Here is a 22,881-nt window from a genome sequence, read left to right as displayed (position 1 = left end):
TATGACCTGTCACTGATGTTCGTCATACAGTCATGTTGTGCCATACCAATTTTGGAATACGTCCCATTTACGAAAGGCCAGGAGAGCACACAGTCGTAGGCGGGCGAAGATAGATAGATAGATAGATAGGATAGATAGATAGATAAGATAGATAGATAGATAGATAGATAGATAGATAGATAGATAGATAGATAGATAGATAGATAGATAGATAGATAGATAGATAGATAGATAGATAGATAGATAGATAGATAGATAGATAGATAGATAGATAGATAGATAGATAGATAGATAGATAGATAAAGATAGATAGATAGATAGATAGATAGATAGATAGATAGATAGATAGACGTCAAACCCTGTCCTCCAGACACGTGTGGCACATAACCGTATACCGTGGCCGAAGGTATAAGCGGGTATGGGGCACAGCTAATTGACAGTTTATATCTTTCCACGAATGGCGAGGACACACATTCGCAATTTAAATGCGAAAGGCTAAAGAAAAACGGACATCGGCAGCGCTGACTCGACGAATGCAAAGAATAAAAATCTGGATCCCAGTAGGAATCGAACTCAAGCTCGTTAAAAAAAAAGATCGTTAAAAAAAATTGGGGTCATCCTAATCATTGACTTAGGTGTCTGGTAGTGGTACTGCCACGTCGGCTTTCGCGTACCCTGGTGTATTCCTCGGGTTAACGTTGTATTTTGTCCGCTGCCGAAGCGATACTCAGAAGCTACGTACAAAGGAGCGCGTGGTTGAGATCTGCTCAGCCAGCTGCCAAACGATCTGCGCTGCTGACAAGGAAACCGCCCGCGCTTTCTATGAACTCAATTATATCTCATACATTATTCTGACAGTTAATTGGACGTCATTCTATGTACACTTATGCCCCGATATCAAATATACCTAATATAACTCTTATAATGAAGGAGAACCACAGCTTTTGTGCCAGTTTAATTTTCACGAGACATTTTCTGAATACTTGAAAAACCGGAAGTGCTTGGAATTGAAACTGCCCAGTGCTCCTGCCACAAACGTCAAAATGCGAGCGTGGTGTTCGTACATGGTTTGTTTTTTTTTTCAAGCCATAATCCCAATCGCTATGTAAGGCACCGCACGATGTGTGCGCCGGCGGCTTCGAAAGACAGGCTTAGTGAGAGGGGCGGATCGTTAATGGAGTCAAATGAGCACGTGATTGCGGAACAGAAATCTCGAACGCGGTGGCGAAGAGAAAGCGAACGCGGTACTTTCCCGTGAAAAATGCCCAGCGTTAGCCAATCTTCCATCTCGTTACGAATGCAGCTCATAGTGTTTTGTAGGAGGTAAATTTTTCATGTGCGAAACTTTTGGGTGCCGTAATTTTGGCTAGAATCAGAATCTGAAAATATAATTCGGTGCTTTCTTACTGTCGCATAATGGTTTACATAATGTCGCATCTGCACAGTTTATACTGCTCGTTTAAGAAGAAGTAGAGCAAGCCTGTACCCCTTTTGTTGCTGAAACAAAAGAGGTTTACGCGGGAATGCACTACATATTGGCTCCAACCACGCTAGCATCTGCGGAGCTGGCGACAGCTATTATAGGGGACATAATGCTCGACATTGGTAATTTGTTCTAAGCGCACACCCAGCATTTCATGGACAGAGCACTACAGTGTATCTCAAGCGAGGCTCACATTGACTGGCCAGTGTATTTGGTGTTGTACCAAAAAAACATCCTGACGCACAGCTGACGCGCGCGCACCAAATCAATAATAAATAAAATAGCAATCTTTTTTTTTGCGTGGCAGGGGTTTCAACCCGGGTCCTCGCGGTCCGAAAGCGAGGGCCCTGACCGCTAGGCCACGCGGCCACGCTTGCCCAATAAAAACTGATGAGTATGTATGCGTTCTGCCGACGTTGCAAAAATCAATTGGGAAGCAGTACAATTTCAGTGGGCGCTTCATTGCAATATTTCGTGTTGGCGTACTAAAAGCGATTTGCTGGCCAACGCATACGGTAGATATCAGCAACTGCACACTTCAGGATTATGCGTACTTCGAGAAAATTGAATTCCTAAGCTACTTTTCAATGTTCGCGTGGTGGGTCCTGTCATACGGCTGTTTTACAGGATGACAAAGGCTTGGAAGAAAATGAAAGACGCTACGCCGATTCTGCCAAAAAAAAAACAGCGTACGGGTAGGGCCGCTACCTGAAGAGAAAGAAAAGAAAGGACGAAAGAAAGAAAGAAACAAAGAAAGAAAGAAAGAAAGAAAGAAAGAAGGAAAGAAAGGAAGAAAGAAGGAAAGAAAAAAAGGAAAGAAAGAAAGAAAGAAGGAAAGAAAGAAGGAAAGAGAGAAAGAACGAAAGAAAGAAAGAAAGAAAGAAAGAAAGAAAGAAAGAAAGAAAGAAAGAAAGAAAGAAAGAAAGAAAGAAAGAAAGAAAGAAAGAAAGAAAGAAAGAAAGAAAGAAAGAAAGAAAGAAAGAAGCAAAAGCCCCATTTCCACGATTGGGTAGGGTTCCTGACTTTTTTCTATTGTAGATTAACGATGTCTATACATTGTGGGAATGGAGTGGGCCCTCCCCTTTGGCGCCTCGTTCCCCAGCCAGCGCGTGTGTTGGTCCCGCGCGCCTCGAGCGCCGGGAACCGCCGTTAATCGGCAGTAGGGCGACCACGGTGGCGGCGCCAGGCCTCTTTGTCTGAATTAGCTGGGACAGTTGGGCGAGTTGGTTGAAGTTCATCTTTAAAAGGCGCGAAAAAAAACCACAACGGACAGGTAGGAAGGTGTCTGGTGTCTTTGTCTGGTGTCTTTGTCTGGTGCGAGCCATGGGTCGGCTTCCCGGCGCGCGGGCACGCATCCGGGCACGTCTGGACAAGCCACCATACTAGCAACGCCAGTCTTCATTGGCCGCCAGTGAAAACCCCCTTCCCCATGAGCTCGCTTGTCTGGCGCTGGCTTGCCCGCGGCAGATGCTCTCAGGCTGGCAGAGGTTGGCGCGCTGCTCTAGCAGGCGGTTTCTCGGCTCAAGGATGTTACAGAGCTGACACCTGAAATATTTTCATAATGCTTAAGACGTCGTTTTTTTAAATGCACAACGCGGTAAGCAAGTTCTTCAATGTTGTGTGGGCCCATGACACTTCCTTGTTCGAGCCCGGCTTGACGAATGATTGGACGAAGCCAAGCAATTGACCATATGCTGCCGGATACGTTAGGTCTTTCATGTAGTACATGAATAAGCACATCACTAGTGCCTTCTCTTGAGAGGTCTCTGCCGTCAATTGAATGGTCTCCTGTTCGCTACCACAGATGAGGAGCTTTCTTTCGCCCCAAACAATGCACGGTCCAATGTAATCGCTTTTATAGCAGATCTGTTATGGCCAAGGGCTGCCAGGTGTCGTAGATAGAAGATAATCATTATGAACCGGCACGAGCTCTGTCACCACCCGTGCACTCGGTACAGATGGTTAACATGAGAAGCTGCGACGTACGGCGTCCAATCGCTGCTCCTCACCCGTGTCAATTTGTAGTGTACCAGTGTGCTGAGTAGTGGGATTCGTCTGTTTTCTGTGAGAAGTAAGCGCTATAGGAGTTTTACACAAAGCTGTTACAGCCTCAAGAAGGAGAGGGGCAGGGGAGCCACTCATGAAGCTGTCACAAACAGTTCGACTGAGTCATACATAGCCCCCTAGACAAGATGCAACAGCGACATTGAATACAAAAGCAATACGTAAACACAATTACGGCTTCGTGTTTCAGAAGAGAAAAAATGCACATACATAGCAAAATAACTGACAGGAACAAACAGTCTTCATTTTAAAACAGCTCAAAAATCGATACACAGAGACAGGGGCGTAGCCAGGGGGTGGCACTCCGTGCCCGTGCCCCCACCCCGAAATATTTTTCGCCGTGGCATATAGGGCACCAAATGACACTCGACCAAATCTGCCTGCCCCCCCCCCCCCAAAACAAAAAAATATCTGGCTAAGCCCCTTCACAGAGAAGAGAACTGAACAACACGAGCGCTGTCTTATCCGAACTTATGTACGCGCATTATGTACATGCAACGCAAATCGCTACCTCAGGAGAAGCATAATCACATCAGCGTGGACACAGAATATTCATGTTCACTAAGCACCGTCACACTTACAGTTACTCTATAAAATGTAGGACCTAAAAATCGGACCTGGACACACACAGATATTCCAATTCATAGCTCAATTCATGCATCGCTCCTGAGATGCTGGTTAATACAAGTCGGCAAACGGCTGAAAATTTTATAACTTTCCTTTTACCGACAACGACATAGTATTAGCGACATATACTATTGTAGTATAATGTTCTGCCCGCATGCCGCGTGACTCGGCTGATTATAAGTGCCTATTTGTTTAGTACTTTTCAAAAGTGAACAGTTGTGAGTTAGCGGTTGTTTATCTATTTTTGTGTCCCCGACTTTGCGCAAGCTATGACATTTTAAACATTAAGACATCTACTATAGCTAGAAGAGCACCATTACTCTGAGGAACCGTTGCAAAACGAAATGGAAGCCCGGATTCTGACGCCTATGCTCTTCTCAGCGTGATCGGTGCCTTCCTACGTGACACCGACCAACGGTATTGGTTAAACATAATTCACAATTAAATTTTGGCGCACTTGATAACAAAACAGAGGACAGAAGAACGACACGGACACAGCGATATGTCTACACATGGGCTATGTCCGTGTCGTTTTTCAAAGCTCCGTTTTGTTAACAAGTGCGCTAAAATAGAAAAAAAAGGTTCCCAACTCGCCCAAGAATATACACTGTCATTCAGAAGTGCCCGTCTCACAATCGAACACGGCAAGGCTTCCACGGATGGAGTGGTCGTGCACCGCGCGACAGAAAGAGCGGTCTTTTGCTATACAGCGTCGATTGTGTTGTTACAAGTCCGGACCAATACGCCGTAAGAACATTGATACTCCACTAATCGCGTTATAAACCTTGCAAATATACGCGGTATATTTTCACAATGGTAACTCTTACCTTGCCATCGAAATCGGTTTTTAAATGTCACGCGGTGCGGAGAACTGGAGGGTGAATTTAATGAAAGAGCTCGTTATGTTCCCGTCATGAACTACACATGAAAGATGCACAAGCAATCGCTGCCTTTCAAGAGACGAGTTATCGTTGAAAGCGCAGCTATAAATAAGCGATGATGCAGGTGACGAGCACGGAAAACCAAGCTGTCAGAAGAAAAGAGGCACACGTTTTTGAAAATGAATTGCTTTAACGCGCTGTTAATATAATTTTTCGTTCGTTCGGTACTTCACCACAAGAAACACAAACTGCTCTGGCTGAAAAGATGTTTGTCGCATAAGGGCGAATATTCCTTTTTTAACACATTTAAATGCTCCCATAAATGGTTGTCGCACTGCGCTAAACAAAATGCGTCGTTAAGGCACAGTTCGCACCTCACATGTGACAAGCAGACACGATTGAATACGAGTGAAGGATGACTAACGTTTTTGCGTATATATTCCAGTCGCCCATGAATGGCAGGTGCGTGGCAGGGCCACAGTAAATACACCATTCGAGCGAAAAGGCCGCTCCTGAGACGTCGGACCTCGGTGGATTTTCTCTCATAAACTCGGAACACTCACAGTCGGTGTGCTTGCACCGCTCGCGTTGCACGCCGAGAATATCTTCTGAAGTGAACATGGCGATACAGACGCGGCAGCCTTCCGAAATGGCGTTCCGTATTCCTCGCAACAGGCGCCGCGACCACAGGGAGAACACGTGTGCGCATGCGCCCCGTCGCTTTCGTCGTTGAGACTGCGCATGCTTGCGCATCATGGCGACGGCGCGGCGGCGGCTTGTCGTGGAATGTCGCGACTTCGCGTGATGGTGAATATCTACGCGTGAGTTCTGCGGGATTGTAAGCGTTTGATTTCCGCACCTCACGCGTACACGGCTCGCTCAGGCTTGCACATGACTGAACCACGACATGCAGCCTTGCTTCCACGCTGACCTGAAGGGACCTCACGCTTATTTTCTCACGTGTTGCAAGAAACGTCATCCACAGCTCATTTACATGCGCATCACGCTTAAAATAACAGTTTAGCGTGATAATAAGCATGGAAATTTTGAGAGTGTACTGTTCGGGTTGCGCGTTCGAGCTTATCAGCACAAACAAAAATGAGCTAACCACCTCAACGACTGTTCCAGCCAATCGGGGTGGACTTACTGGGCTCATTTGCGACGTCAACTTCCGGTTATAAGTATATCGTCGTAGCTACGGACTACCGTGCCTGCTACGCCGAAACCGGGGCCCTGCCTAAAGGTAGTGTCCCCGAAGTAGCGAAATTCTTGTTTGAGAACGTCTTGCTGCTTCACGGCGCTCTAGAGATCTTCGTCACCGACAGAGGTACGGCATTTACGGCGGATCTAACGCAAGCCATGTTGAAGTAGAGCCCGACAACTAACCGATGGCCAAGTGCCTACCACCCGCAGACAAATAACCTCACCGAGCGGCTGAATAAACCCTCGCCGACATGCTGGCACTGTGCGCACACGTCGAACACACGACATGGGACGCCATCTTTCCGTACATAACCTTCGCTTATAACACGGTAGTGCAAGAAACAACACACACGGCGCCGTTCAAGCTAGTTTACGGAAGCAGCCCCTCGACGACGCTTGACTCCATGCTGCACACCGTCAGTGACGAGTACAACCTGGACGTTGCGCGCTACCTTCAGCGTGCCGAAGAAGCTGGACAGTTCACCCGCCTACGCATCAAGAATCAACAGACGACCGACAGCCGCCGTCACAATCTTCGTCGTGGCTTCGTGGCATACCAGACCGGCGACCGTGCCTGGCTCTGGACACGTATACGCCGATGTGGACTCAAGTGAAAGACTTCTTCGGCGATACTTCGGCGCGTACCAGGTGCTTCGACGTCTTGGCGCTCTGGACTACGAGGTCATCCCGGACGGCATTACGAAATCTCAGAGGCGCCGCACACGACCTGAAGCTATCCATGCGGTGCGGCTAAATCGTTTTATACGCGGTAGCGAGCCTGATGACTCAACTTTTTTGCTGTCTTTATTATTGTTCTTTCATTGGGCATGCATTTCTTCCCACATCCATGTTCTTTTTCAAGCCGCGGGACAATGGGTATTAAGAGAGGAGCAGCGCCTCGCGTGTTTGTTGTTATATTTCTATATAACCGGATCGTTACACGTATAACCAATGCTTCGAATAAACCGCGCCCGAATGTCTGGGAACCTTCCGAATTTTTTTAGAATCTTCTGATAAGCTCGAGCGCGCAACGCGAACAGTAGAGTTCATTCTGGAACTAGCCCGACCACAAACGATAACGCAAGAACCTTCGATGCCACAGGTATAAAATGCCGACGCGCTTTGCTGATGATCAGGTTACTCGACGGTCGACTAATCTTCTCTCCGCTATTAGTGTACGGCGTGAATTGCTTGTACCTTGACTTTACATTTTCCGGGCAAAAGCTCGCCCAGACAAAGATTTACGTATTTCGCAGTGTTGGTGCAGACTTCTGCATCCTCACAACTACGTGAAAATATAGTCTTTAGGTGAGGACACTCTCTCGAGGCGCGATCAACCAGATAAAGCAGCAAGGCCACGCACCCTTCGGTCCGTATACGGCAGCAGATATTATGTATGTGAGGGACGATCAAATTGAAGACAAAGAGGCGTCGCCGTAGCAACAGGCATTTCGCGGGAGAACTCAATTTTGTTGTGAGCGCACGCGGCTGTGGCAAGCTAGAGGCTGATCCTCGAGACGCAGGATGGCGTTTCAGCAATGATACAACACAAACATAGGCTGCGCACTGGTGGGCAGAGGGGGGGGGGGCGCCCCGCTTAATCACCTAAGATGGGGGAGCGTAAAGTCAGCCACACATATTGACAAATTAGGGAGGGGGGCACTGCGACACGGGGGGGGGGGGGGGGCGCAATGTCAGCGCCATACATTGACGTAATTGGGAGGGGGGGGCGCTTCGACGAACTTTCGCTCCCCCTGAAGGGGAAGCCTGCGGACGCCTATGAACACAGAAATACTTAGAAAAGACTTGCAATACATGAAAATACTTGTAAAAGACTTCCAAAACTGAAATTAAATACTCTGATAAAGAGGGGGGGTAAGGGGGGGCTCAAATCCGACGTTTTGACGGCTTTCACGGAGTTCAGCTGGCTGGACATTTTCAGAGGCAGCTGTTTTCCAAATTCGGTGCACTACCTCATATTTACTGTAACTCATTGTTCTTTGTGTTTCGTTACTGCCGCGTTCACTGTTCCTCTATTCTCCCAATACTTTTGTTGGTGCTTCAATTGGCGCCCACTGTGCTGCACCATGCGTGGCAAAAGACGGCCAGCATTAGCAAGCAATCCGTCTAATTTCAATGGCAGCGCATAAAAGGGCAAGTTATCATTATAAAGTTCAGTGCTGCTACTTCCTAGATCTGTTCAACATTACCTGGAATGGTGTGTTTGGGATGCTTAGACTGCTAGTTTAAAAAGAAATAGTAGAGAAACTTGTGTCACTCGTGTAGGTGAAGTGAAGGAGCTTTCCCTGGGAATCCCCGTAGTATTGGCTCCAATTGCATTCCTTCGGAGGCCCTGTTCCGTTTGTTACCGATGGTCCATAATATAATCGGGTCTGCAAGATACTGTATCGCGATACGATACAAGATACTCAAGCCAGAAGTATTTGGGATACAGATACAAAATACTACAGCAGGGATATTAGGCGATACGATAATTTCCAGTTGTAGCTTGAGATATTCTCTCTTATCTATCGCTCCCCCTTTCCCGCACCCAACGTGTAGGGTAGCCGACCGAGCCAAGCTTGGTTAACCTGCCTTCCTTTCTCCTTCGTTTATCTCTCACTCTCTCTATACATTTAGAAATATCTTATTATAGATTTATGCAATGCAGCAGCAACCTCCTATGCACAGAAATGTTAACAGTGGAGCTGTTTAAGCTTTGCGAAACTCCGGCATCGTGCGCTCAAAACTGGGCTGGTCTGCGCGACAGAAAGGGCGTATGTGCCAAGCAGCTAATAGCATAGCATAACCATGCATAGTAGAGTACACCGAGGACGTGGGAAAGGAAAGTCTGAGCGAGGAGAGGTCTGGTTAAGGATAAGAGGAAAAGGAGGAATATTGAGGGTAAAGCAAAACATAGCCAGGTATATTATGGTATAGCAAGGGTTTGGGAAGGGGAAGTAGCGTGAGGAGAAGGGAAAAGTGAAGGGGATAGTGCAAAGCATAGCATTGCGATGTATATAAAATTTCAGGAGGGGCGAAGCATGTAGGGAAGGGTGTTTCAGCTCCACTAACGCGAAACCTGTGCAGGGGTGCAGCATGCAGTGTGCGGCGGTGTTTCCCACAGCAAAATCACTGCTAATGGTTAATGAGAGACTGAGTAAAGATAGACACGGAGACTCGCAGTCCACTTTTATTTAATGTGCACGCTGCGAATCTTTATTGTTCAACTACGCACAAGAGAAATCTCCCACTGACAAAACTTTGCCGGTCAAGATCCAGTGCCTATATATACGGGGTGGCCGGTGAACGGTTGTGCAGCGCGAGCAGTCGGTTTTTCCTATCAAGAACCTTGCTAGCAGACGCTGCATGTGTCGGCGTTGCCTCTTGCTGGCGAGAGTCATTCCTTGCAAGGTGGTAGTCCAGCGTTCATCGCAGAAAGAGCGTTTCCATAGTCAAAACGCACCGTTCGCTCTCTCTCGCCACACGGCGAGCGCTGAGGCGGTGGCGCCCACTCGCGCTCAAGCAAATAGACCGTCACATCAGACAACGATGCACGCCACATCTTTTAGGGGCGAAGCTCCTTAAAGCGGCACCCGTTCGTCCCTCGTAGTGCTTAACCAGTCGCAACGCTAGTACCAGATCTTGACCTCCAAGGTGGTGCCGGTGGGACATTTCTCCTCTGCGTTGTTGAACAATAAAAAATTCACAGCGTGCGCGTTAACTAAAAGCCGAATTCTTCTGTCTCTCATTCCCCATTAGCAGTCATTGGCATGTTCCAGTAGGAAACGTTAGTAGAAGTAGAAGTGTAAGTGTTAGCTAAAAGCCGACTTCTTCTGTCTCTCATTCCCATTAGCAGCCATTGTTTACCTCCAAGGTAGTGCCTGGTGAGATTTCTCCTGTGCGTGAATAAACAATAAAAGTTTTGTTCAAAACGCCGTTGATTGATGAAATAAACCAACGAAAGACGCCAGATGCTTTCTAAAAGCAAAACGAAAAGACGCCAGATGTTTCTAAAGCAAAACGAAAAGACGCCAGCTGCTTAACGAAAGACGCCAGATGTTTTCTAAAGCAATTGTTTTCTAAACAATGAAAATTCACAGCGTACATGTAAAATTAAAGTGAGCTGCAAGTCGTCATAACTCTCATCGAACCTTTAGTGTAAACGCGCCCGATCTCACGTCGGTGATGATGTAGTGGGCAGAATTCACGGAAGATTCACGGTTTACTGATGAACCTCCGGAGCTTCGCCCACTCATCATCATTCACTCCGTGGATATGCTGTGATTTTTATCCCGCCTCTCACCCTACATTCACCGCAGCCCTCCAAGGGCACGAATGTGAATAAAGACGTGTCACCACAACAACGCCGACATGCCCACACCCTAAGGTGCTTCGCCCCTAATATTGCGGCCTCTGAGATTCACTCCGGCAACGCGCCGTCGCCCAGTCCCTTGTTCAATTCGCACGGGGACAATGTAACCAGAGAAAGCATCTTGAAATACTTGCGCAGGCACACGGGGACACCGAAGAGACACACACATGGACGCAATCGAAGTTCTGCTTCAGAGAAAGCAGTGTGACAGCCAGAAGAGCGTCGCTGATTGGACGCTGAGCGTAGGCTAACATTACCATCCCGCGGTATGTTAAAGAGTTAACAAAGCGATCATACCACGGCCTCGAAGAAACATGAAGGGTCAACCCGCAAGCCTGGCCGCGATTTCTCAAGTGGTGAGAGGGGAACACGGTGTTACAACCTGGTGAGCGTCGCAGAGCTGTTTATAGTAAGGATGAGCAAGGCATTAGAGTCACTGTATATGCTACCTTTAGGTAGCAGAGTAGCGCATAGGTCCGGCTAGCAACCACAGCTATGCGGTGAAGTCGCACTCCATTTTTGCAGGCGACATGCCTGCCGCGTCGCCGATATACATGTCTGGCGTGTCGAAGGCCGGCGATAAACATTGGCTGTCGATGACTAGTGTTAATTGAGTGAGCTGCAGCGGCGGCGTCGAGAAATACAAAAATTGGCCCGAGCGTCAGCTTCTCCTCAATGCATGGTTGCTAGCGGCGTTGGAAAGCAGATGCGCAACTCTGCTACCTAAAGGTAGCATATACAGTAACTCTACAAGGCTTGGGCTAAGGCTGCCACCTCGTGGTGTATTTAGGCGATGAGAAAATTAGACTTCTCCTCTTGGAAACCCGCCGAATAGAACGGCCGTAGCAATGGCGCGTTGCAGGAGCAAATAGCAGAGCCCTCGATTGTAGTATAGCAAGCGGGTGGGATGGGACTGTGAGAGTGAGGAGTGATGTGAGGGCGAGGAGGAGGAAAACCCCACCATTTCCGCTCTTTCATCAGTCTTCGCACGTCTAGTGTGTAGCAACTAGAATTTTCATTGTTTAGAAAACCATTGCTTTAGAAAACATCTGGCGCCTTTCATTAAGCAGCTGGCGTCTTTTCGTTTTGCTTTAGAAACATCTGGCGTCTTTTTGTTTTGCTTTTAGAAAACATCTGGCGTCTTTCGTTGGTTTATTTCATCAATCAACGGCATTTTGAACAAAATTTTTATTGTTTAATTACGCACAGTAGAAATCTCACCAGGCACTACCTTGGAGGTAAACAATGGCTGCTAATGCGAATGAGAGACAGAAGAAGTCGGCTTTTAGCTAACACTTACACTTCTACTTCTACTAACGTTTCCTACTGGAACATGCCAATGGCTGCTAATGGGGAATGAGAGACAGAAGAATTCGGCTTTTAGTTAACGCGCACGCTGCGAATTTTTTATTGTTCAACAACGCACAGGAGAAATCTCCCACCGGCACCACCTTGGAGGTCAAGATCTGGTACTAGCGTTAAGACTGGTTACGCACTACGACGGGGACGTACGGCTGCCGCTTTAAGGAGCTTCGCCCCTAATACCTGGACGCCACATATGGTGAATGCCATGCAAAGATGGCATCAACAATCACATAGTAACACTCATACTCGATACGCACTTCTTCAAAGCATCGTGAAACGCGGCGAGCGTCGTGTCTTCTCTCTAACCTGGCACAGGGCGAGCGGGGAACGCGGTACGGCAGCCAAGTGAGCGTCGGATAGCTATTTCTCGATATGGATGGATGTTATAGCGAGGCTTCCTCGCTTGGGCTAAAGACGTCGCCTTGCGGTGTGTCAAAGCGTTGACAAAATTGCACTTCTATTTGGAAACGGAGGTAATTACGTAGGCAAAGTAGTTTTTTTTTCGAGCCTGGCGGCACACATGGCGCTGCCCCATTACAAAGGCTACGCTCATAGCATCCATCCATCCATCCAAGAACACTGTGAGAGGATATAGTGAAAGATAAAAGGTGCGTCCATGCAGCCTGGGTAATGCGTTCGGGGCTAGCTCAGTGGGCTAAACGCCCGCCTTTCATCGTCGCGGACCGAGAGGTCGTGGGTTCGGCTCCTGTGAACAGAACTGTTTCTTATAGCTTTTTCTTTGCCATTTAATGACGTTAATTTTGCTGACGTAATTCAGTGGCGGAAATACGTCATGTAAGTCATGGTGAAGCCCGGCATAAAACACTTTCGTGTTGAAACATAAAATAAGCCATGCCGAATCAGGGGAGTTATTTTCGATGTATCCATTTATGCACTGTCCATTTCAGCCGCCGCTAATTTGGGGCTTCAAACTGGCTGACCGCAGCTGACCATCACCGTGCGACGGAGATGGCCAGCTTGTTTCATCTCTGCTTCAGCGCTCGCGAACTGGCCAGCGCTCGCGAGCTTTTACCGCGGCTACAACATGCGACGCATGGAGCGATGTTATCGATTTGGACTTTATGCGGAACGTGACGGTGACAGTGAAGACCTGTGCAAAGTGTCTATATAATTGTTGTCGCAATAAAATATATGCAAAAACTGTGGAAGCGGGCTCACCCTTTATTGCGATAGAAATTTTATGGATAGTCTCGGCTGGATTTTGCCGTCGCCGTCGCTGCCGTCAACCACCGTATATGTATAAGTATATATATATATATATATATATATATATATATATATATATATATATGTATACATATATATATATATATATCAAAGTCCCAAAGAAAAATCATTCAGAAAAATGCTTCCGAAGCGCGCAATCGAACCAGCGACCTCTCGTTCCGCAGGGCGTGGCGCTAACCACTACGCCAGAAAGCACAGATCCTTCAGGTAGCTAACGGCGAGCGTTATACACACCCTTTACCGATGGCAGGACTCAATGACGGCCGGCGCTTATAAGCGTTTCTCCATTACCAGCGAGATGGCGCGAGGAGCGCGTCGTCGAACTGGCTCGCTTCCTATATTTGCGCAGGGAGAACTTTGCTCTTCCGCTGTCTGCTCGCGCAGTTTTCTCGTGGTGAGGGGAAGAGGGATGTTTCGAGCTTTCACCGTGACGTCCGCGCTCATGTTACGGAACGTACGAAAGTCACTCGAGCTCAAGGGACGCCGCTAAACGAACAAACAGAAGATGAGCGCGAACTATCAAGTGTCACAGCTCGACACTTGAAGCACGCTAGTTTCCTTCGCTGCTTCGGCCGCCTTTGCGACAGCAGCGCTGTTCAAACTGAGAGTATCCATTGGCGAGCCTCACTTCGTATAGCATTAGCTTCTTGCTATCGCATTCATTGCTTCGCCCTTGCGGCGAAGCTATGACATTTTCCTGGAGAGTTGCATTGTCTCCGTTGTAAAGAGTCCGTCCGTTGGAAGAATAATAGGACGCCTTTTACATTGGTTTCGTTCTCGCCTTCACTACCCTTCTTACAGGAGATATCTCTTCGCCACATATTTCTTAATAAAGCACGCGTGCAATGTCAGCACTAAGTGTTGAGCCTATCTGGATTTCGCGCTTTCGGATACACCCTCTTATCTCCGCTTGCGCCGTCGGAAACGCATAAAATGGAGCGAAATCAGTTGATTGCGGACGATAGTCGAACAAGACAACGATGAACCGGGGGGTGGGGGGGGGGGCGACTGCATGACAAACGAGGGTGGGAGACAATTTACAACTGAGATTTCTTGTGTGTGGTCTCATCGAGAGTGAGTGCCCTAATGATGTCACGCGAATAAGCGTTCTGGCGTCACGAAGTGCACCAAAAAGATGAGATACACCAAGAGAGAGTACCGCGCTCAATTTTGTATTTTCATAGGCTGTTTTGGTGCCCTTTAAAAAGACAGGGCAGGCAAACACGGACATAAGCGAGTAGTCAAGACACCACAAACGCCGCTCAAAACTGAATCATCGTACAGCGTCGGAAAAGAAGGTAGATACAAACACTTATCAGCGCATTCCTAGGACAGAGGCGATGCCTATTAATCAGGGCTGGGCAGTATCGCGATACAAGAGTATCGCGATAGTATTTCAGAGATACTTTTGAGTATCTGTATTTCTGTATCGAGATACATTTGAAAAATGTATTTGTATCTCAGTAGTGAAATGCATTTACTATGTATCGCCTGTATCGCGATACTATGCAGGACACGGGTATCTCGTTACATTGTTTTTTTTTGTGTCGGAAATGAGTTGAGGCGTGTTTCCAATGGGGGAATGGCGTTTTTTTCTTTTTGTGCCAAGACAAGCAAAGGCGCGCCGCCGGTCGCCGACAGACAGGCCGGCGATGGTTTCTCCTCAAGCACAGAATGGTCCATGTGGTAAAGCGCGCGAAGCCGCAGACGGCAGAATCGCGGGGGCAGTGTTGTGGGCCTCTGCCGACGAAAGTCGCTTTCTCTCAAGGTCAGTGCAGCATGCCTCATTTTTTTCGGGTGGCAAGCCATTACTTCGCCACCCCCCGCGCGGATACCACCTTGGAGCAGGCTTTGCAATGCTTCGCGAGCGTTCAGTTCTCAAAGAGGCGGCACTTCCAAAAGCAGTTCCCGTAGTCGCGGCGGAAGTGACTAGAAGATGGCTATCTTGGACGCGCTTTCAGCCACCTCTCCAATGTCAGGGTGCGTTCCTAATTGATTACATGCCTGAAACGGTCTTTTGTGGTAGCAGGCTCCCCCACCGCCGGAGCCGACTTCGCCTGTTGCGGCTTTCTGAAATGGGTGCTGGTAGCGTCGGTGGTGGTGACAGCTTCATTGAAGCCGACAAGGTCAGACGGCTGAGGATTCCGAAGGTGGGGACAGTCTTCGGATTCTGAACAGTCAGAACAACCCAAGTGAGGGCGGATGTGCTTTAGTATCTAGATGACCCGAGAAGAGATATCGCCACGCTGCAGGGCAATACGGCTATGAAGGCGATATTTATTCACTATAACACGAATTTGTGTTCGCCTTCAGCGGTAGACAGACTTTTTTTCTTTCGTGAGTCTTGTGCTGAGGCTGAACCGACGCTGTTAGAAGACAGCCTATTTGAGAAGCCCACACAGCAACCTTCTCAGCAAAGCAGATCTTCAAAATAAATGTGTGCTTTTTCTCAGTTCACTGGTGTTCATTAGTGATTCGAGTGATTTGCTTAAAGTGTGCTATGTCTAGCATTCCTTAGTTTGTTCGCCAAGTATGTCGATTTCGGTGTCCAATCCTTGTTACTATTGCTGTGGTATAGTGTATTTTTATTGAAATTGATACTTGCAATTATGCCATTATTACTAATTATGTAATTTGTCCACCCCCGTCCCCTGCAATGTCCTAATGGCGCTGAGGGTGCTGTAATACATAAATAAATAAATGAACTGAACGTTTCGATGCGCTGTAACTTTAATTACAACATTATGCTGCACTAATAAATGTCTTTGCGTACTATGAGCATCCTTGAAATAAAAAAAAAAGTATTCCAGTATCTGTATCGCTGTAACTGTATTCCGGAATAATTTTTTCGTCTTATTGCAAAAGTATCTCCGAAATATCCCGTTACGTTAAAGGCAAATGTATCTCAGTATCTGTATTTTAGGCTTCCAGTTCATGTATTTCGATATCTGTATTCCGGAATACTCTTCTCAGTATCTCTGCCCAGCCCTGCTATTAATCAGGTGCGTGTGGTGGTCTACGTGAGACATAATTGTTCCCTCTCTTGACTTCTGTCTTGTGTCCGTGTTTTCACGTCTATCTTTTTATTATGAATAACTACAAACTAGTTGAGCATTTTTTTCATTTCGTTTACTTTTATGCCTATTTATTTATTTACTGGAGTATAAATGAAAGGAAGAAAGTGTACTACCGCATCGATATATAATGCTTATCTGTTTATCTGCGCACAGTGTACTTGGTCCATGAATTTACGAATACGCTATCCAGCGAGTTGCGTCGTCGTCCTTTAAGGCTGGAGGACGCCGCAGCGTTGAGGTCAGGCAATATTTGTGAGACTTCTCGAGGAGAGAAAGATACGACAGCTTCCGGGAACTATTCTCGATGTGTCCGTCTAAAGTAAATTTCACGGTTCATTTAGGGAGAGCGCATTCAGTTACTCGAAAAAAGACACAGTTTCGCCGCAACGCCGAAGCAATGAATGCAATAAGAACAAATACGAATGCAACGCGACGAACAGAAAGCAGATCGAAATTTCCAGCACGTCACTCAAGCGAAAAGGATGCACGAAGAGAACACACACGGGACGAGCGCGAACTATGAAGTTTCACCGCTCGACACTTAAAGCTCGCTGTTCAAACATACAAAAGGACGCATGAAACAAACGCACAGGTATACGCAGGACAAGCGCGAACTAGCCCTAACAGTTGTTACTTATTTCTGTTTGAACAGCGTGCTCGTTTCCTTAACGCGGGTGCTGATGCGAGCGAAGTGACCTTCGTAGGCTCTCTAACATCAGCGCGGACATCGCGATCAAAGCACAAAACATACACCTCCCTCCCTTTCTCCACGAGATAGGCGCGCGTGCAGGCGACCATGCCCTGTAGGGCGAAATGCGCGTGGGCGCGCGCGCGCATCGCTAAAAGCGGATCGTGACCATTAAAGCGCGCCCCTCATGCACTTCGCGCCATCTCGCCAGTGAACAAGAAAGCACGCTGAAGTAAATGGTGTACATTAATAGCTCGCTGTTAGCTTGCTTAAACACGGTACTCATCGTGGCCTAGCCGTCTGACGCCGCGCGCTGCGGAGCGGGAGATCACCCATTCGATCCCGCGCCTCGGAAAGTATTTTAACACGAAAGTGTTTTATGCCGGGGTCCACCAAGACTTTCATGACGTATTTCCGTCACGGAAGTACGTCAGCAAAATGAACGCCATCAGATGGCAAAGAAAAAAAACTATAAGAAAAATATCCGTTGACGGGAATCGAACCCATGACCTCTCGGTCCGCAACGATAGCTGGTGGGCGTTTAGCCCACTGAGCTACCGCTAAACACATTACGGATGCGACATGAAGGCGCCTTTTATCTTTCACACTTGCCTCTCACAGTGCTCTTGGATAGATGGATGCTATGAGCGTCCCCTTTATAACGGGGTGGTGATATCTGTGCCACCAGGCTCGAAAAAAAAAAAACGCGCCGTTGCAACGACCGTCCCATTTGGCGCGCTTCCAATACAAGTTTAATTTCGTCAACTCTTTAACACGCGAGGTGGCGGCTTTAGCGCAAGCCTCGGTCAAGCATTCATCCATATCGACAAATAGCTGTCCGATGCTCGCCTGGCTGTCACACCGCGTTCCCCGCCCGCCCTGTGAGAAGTAACGGCCAGGCTAGAGGGAGAGAGAGAGAGAGAAAACCTTTATTACAAGTATTGAGAACTGTCGGGTGGGGCCCTCAGTCCAGAGCTCCAACAGCCGCTGCCACGTCTCGTGCCCGACGGACCAACGCCCGCTGGCCGCTCGGGCTTCCGTCACGCAGCATGGCCTCCCAGTCTTGCAGGGTTGGAATAGGAGAGGAGATGGGAGAGCGCCTGGCTGGTGGACGCTGACATTCTAGCGTTACGTGAAATAACGTCGGTACCGCACCGCAGCCAGGGCATTTGTCAGGGTAGGAAGTTGGATGCCAACACTTTCCCCAACCTACACTTCCTCCACATCCTCCATCCAACTTCCTACCCTGACAAATGTCCAGGCTAGAGGGAAGACACGACGCGCGTAGCGTTTCTCTTCGCATTTCACGACGCTTTTAAGGAGTACATATCGGGCATTAGTGTTTACTCTGTTGATGCCATCTTTGCGCGGGCTTCACCATATGCGGTGTCCATGTATGTGTTGAGAACTTCAGCGACCAAAATCACTATCATGGGCGTTTGTCGTCGGTACGGAGATGTGCCACTAGGCGTCACCGTGAGTGCGATGCGTCCACACCAAGCAATGCTATATCTGCCAAACAACAGTAGACATTGTACAAGCTCTCATATACCAATGCACTACAAACAATAAACTACTTCTGTGACGACACGTTTCACTTTCGTGTTATACCGATTCCTATGAAGGAGAGATCAACCATCTTTTTTTTGTTTTTCTGAGTTACTTTGTTGTGTCATATATATATATATATATATATACGGGACATGTCGGCAACGGAAAAAAACTGACGAGAGTGTCCATATAATTGCTATCGCAATAAAAGCGGTGAGTCGTGATGTCACTTTGCTCTTGACCACGTCGTCGTACCGAACCCGCCAGCACATTCCCAGCGTAAGAATAGATTAGGAGAAATGTACAGAGACAGGAACTTAAGTCTGAACTCGCACATGAATGCGTCCTAGATGTTTGAGAACGATGCAGGGAATGCGTAACCGACCCTCACAGGCGGGATAGACCGGTGGCCGCACTAAACATAATTTAATGGCTGACGCGATTAGTGTTTATGCACGGCGTCCGATATGTGCGCCCACAAGTGGATCTCTGGGGCCTGCGTTCGTTGCGTGGAAGCGCATTCCATCCCCTTCATTTGTGTCGAGAGTTGTGGAAGCTTCGTGACGTCAAAATGATGTTGCGAAAGAAGAACCGAAACCAGAGAGCACGCTGTTCGCCAAGCTCCCACCAATCAAGCGGTTGAAATGGACAATCCATTACATGACCCATCGAGAAGAGGTCCCTCGGTGAAATGATGTATTTTATGTTCAGAATCCCTGTTCATGTTAAAGGGCCAGGAAGCAACCCTGAGGTCCAAAAATTGTTATGAATATAAATATGCGCACTTTTGCTATGTGAACATGCTGCCGCAAGAATTTTGCGAGTACGTGCTATAATAAGGAAGTTACAGGGGTTAGAACATCCGTTTCAGCCGGTTTCAAATTTTCGCGCGGCCTCGCCACCCATCTCCGCCACAGGGAGGGGATGGCGTAGCCCGTCGTCGTGACTCCGCCCACTTCGGCAACGTGCCACGACGTCAGCAACTGACGTCATCGGTGAGCTCGATCAGTCGCAATGCGCTTCCGCTTGCTGCGGCTCCTGGTCGTTAATTGTTTACATTGTCGCACATGCTCCGTAACTTGACGGGCAGTTTTTGGCTCTTCGGTATTTTTAAACCTTTGTGGCAGTTCACAATGCAGTGCTCAGGAATGCGTGCTTGCTTTCCAAGACGGCGAAAAGGCGCAAGAGAAAAGCGTGGAGAACCCCGACCCGTCGGAGCTATTCCCCCCTCTCTCGGCTCGATTTGCAGCTGACAACTGAACAACGCTTCCTCCCCTCCACGTGTTGCTCATGTCGAAGGCCAAGTGCGTGCAGGTGCCGTGCAGTGCAAGGAATATACGCACGACAACTTCGTGGCCGAAACCGCAGCACCGCAGACCCAACAAACAAGGCGCAGTTTCGTAGCGGTGGGTGGGAACACGAACTGACGTCAACTTGCTGAGACCTGGTTTAGACCAATCGATGAGCTCAGTGGTACGTCAAGTTGCCCATGGGCAACTTTGCGTCACTGCGCGTACGAGTGGGACCGGTCAGGCGAAGGGAAGAAGCGCGGGAATGTTTTTTCGACATGGAGGGTCTGCGCGGCACGCAGCGCTGTAATATTCGGAAAATGTGATCGCCGCGGTCTACTGTGCGAATTGGCGAGCTTGTTTGGGGGGTTTGAAAAAATTCGGAGCCTGTTTACTTGCCCTTTAAAAGAAAAGACAAACCGCGGCGCGCCGCAATTATTGCGCGGCGGCGGCGGCGGTGGCGTGATCCCTCTCGAGACTTCAGCGGCGGCGCGGGCGGCGTGAGCAAAAACAGTCGGCGGCGGTGGCGCCGCGCGGCGACGCACAGGTATAGTCAAGAGATCACTCATTTTTTTTTACTGCGTGGGAGGTCCAGGGCTGTGTGCGGGACTGATATTTTTTCTTCTCAGTTTGTAACCGAGCATGCTTCAGTATTTTGTGATGTAGCAGGGAAGACGCCTTACTGCTCCTTCTACAGCGAAGCATAATTAAGTACCCGATATTGTTCTCTATTTTTCTACGCACGACCAATTTGATATTGCTGACGAATGCATACCGAAACGTGTCACCGCTTATTGCATCGGTGGCATTGTTTGCATAATCGACGGAGTCAGCGCGATAAAAGGTGCATGTAACGTGAGTCATCGAATACAGTGAAATCAAAGATAGCAAAAAACTACAAATGCACAGCTGCGCGTACGTGACTTACAATTCGTGTACAATTCGACCTGCAATGGGAATCTCTGAGCGCCGCGAGTTCCTGTGCGCGGGCGAAGAACCACCACGACGTATCGATAGGTCGCTTAAGACTAAATGTACAAAAAATGAACTAGTTTCAAAATTCTAAGCAGAGGTGTCGGCATCTCCATTATGTGCAGTAAACCAATATATCACCTTTTTTAACACGAAAGTGTTTATGCCGGGGTCCACCAAGACTTTCGTGACGCATTCCGTCACGGAAATACGTCAGCAAAATGAACGTCATCAGATGGCAAAGAAAAAACTAGAAGAAAAAGTTCCGTTGACAGGAGTCGAACCCACGACCTATAGGTCCGTGACAATGGATGGAGGGCGTTTAGCCCACTGAGCTACCGCCAAACACATAATGGAGCCTACATGAACGCGTCTTTTGTTTTTCACACTTTCATGCCACAGTGCTCTTGGATGGATGGATGGATGGATGGATGGATGGATGGATGGATGGATGGATGGATGGATGGATGGATGGATGGATGGATGGATGGATGGATGGATGGATGGATGGATGGATGGATGGATGGATGGATGGATGCTATGAGCGTCCCCTTAATAACGGAGTAGTGACATGTGTACCACCAGGCTCGAAAGCAAAAAAAATAGAGAAAAACTTCGTTGCCCCCGCAATTAGCTCCGGCAGCGCACCGTTGCAATGACCGTCCCATTCGGCGCGTTTCCAATAGGAGAAGTGTAAGGTCGTCAACGCTTGCCCAATCCTGGCTCACAGCATCCATCCATATCGAATAGCTCTCCGACGCTCACCTGGCTGTCGCACCACGTTCCCCGCTCGCCATGTGAGAATTAACGGCTGCAGGCTACAGGGAAGACACGACGCTCGTCGCGTTCCTCTTCGCGTTTCACGTCGCTTTCAAGGAGTGCATATCGAGTAAGTGAGTTAGTAGCATTACAAAAATGCGGACATTCCACACACTACACGAGCGACAAAAGTCAAGAACAAACAATAGCCCTCTTTTCGCCCTCTGGGTTTCATCGCCCTGCTTATGCGCAAAGTGCCAGCAGTATGGCATGCCAAACACATGAGAATACTTAAATCAGTGTTTACTATGTGCTTGTTGATGCTATCTTTGCGCTGAATTCACCATATGCGGTGTCCAGGTATATCTCGACAACTTCAGCTAGTGCAATGGTTCAATCATGATTATGGGCGTTAGCCCTCGGTACGGAGATGTGCCACTACGCACCAACGTGGGTGCGTCCACATCAAGCGGTGCTATATCTGCCAAACAACAGTAGACATTGTACAAGGTGTCATATACAAATGCGCCATAAACAATCAACTACTTCTATGACGACACGTATCACTTTCGTGTTTTACCGATTCCTATGACGGAGGGATCAGCCATATTTTTTTTCTTGATGCTTACTGTTTGGATTTCATGGAAATTATGTTTAAATATATCTCTCTTGCACTGACCCAAGCTTCTGAGAAGGAGCGGGAACTTCCACTGCGATATTTTTCAATGCGCATGTATTTCTATGCCTAAACTCTGCACCAACTAGAGGGAGGACGTGACTCGTGCTTGGCGTATTCCTTCCAATCAGACCATAGCCTACGCAACGACAGAACCTCCCCGTCCGTCAGGTTAAACGAGTAGGTGCAAAGAACTTAATTAGGTTTTCTAGCCGCGTTGTGGTTATTGTATGTATTGTTTTCACTACATATTAACCTTCTGAGGTGGCATGCCATGATTCGAATACATTTTGCCAACGTGAGTTGTTCCATGAATGCGGTACCGTGAAGAAATGATGAGAGTGGCTAACAGCAACTTTAGGCAGTGCTATAGTGTACTAGAATAATCTAGTACACTATAGGCAGTGCTTACGTTGCGTGCGTTATGGCGCCCGGTACGTAAGACCACCCGTCCCGCACAATGTGCATGCGCAGAAGTATCTGGCGTGCGCCCTGTCCGAAACGTGGCGTCCTTACGTAAGCAAGGACTTAAAGCCCAAATCACACTGAAAGATATTTCCGGTTGACGATGAGATCGGCAACACGTCGAACAACGTCACGCGACTAGAAAATGCCCTCGTCGC

This window comes from Rhipicephalus sanguineus, chromosome 10 (assembly GCF_013339695.2).
Source record: "Rhipicephalus sanguineus isolate Rsan-2018 chromosome 10, BIME_Rsan_1.4, whole genome shotgun sequence".
NCBI lineage: Eukaryota > Metazoa > Arthropoda > Arachnida > Ixodida > Ixodidae > Rhipicephalus > Rhipicephalus sanguineus.
The sequence above is the reverse complement of the archived record's forward strand: the minus strand, read 5'-3'. Positions refer to the sequence as shown.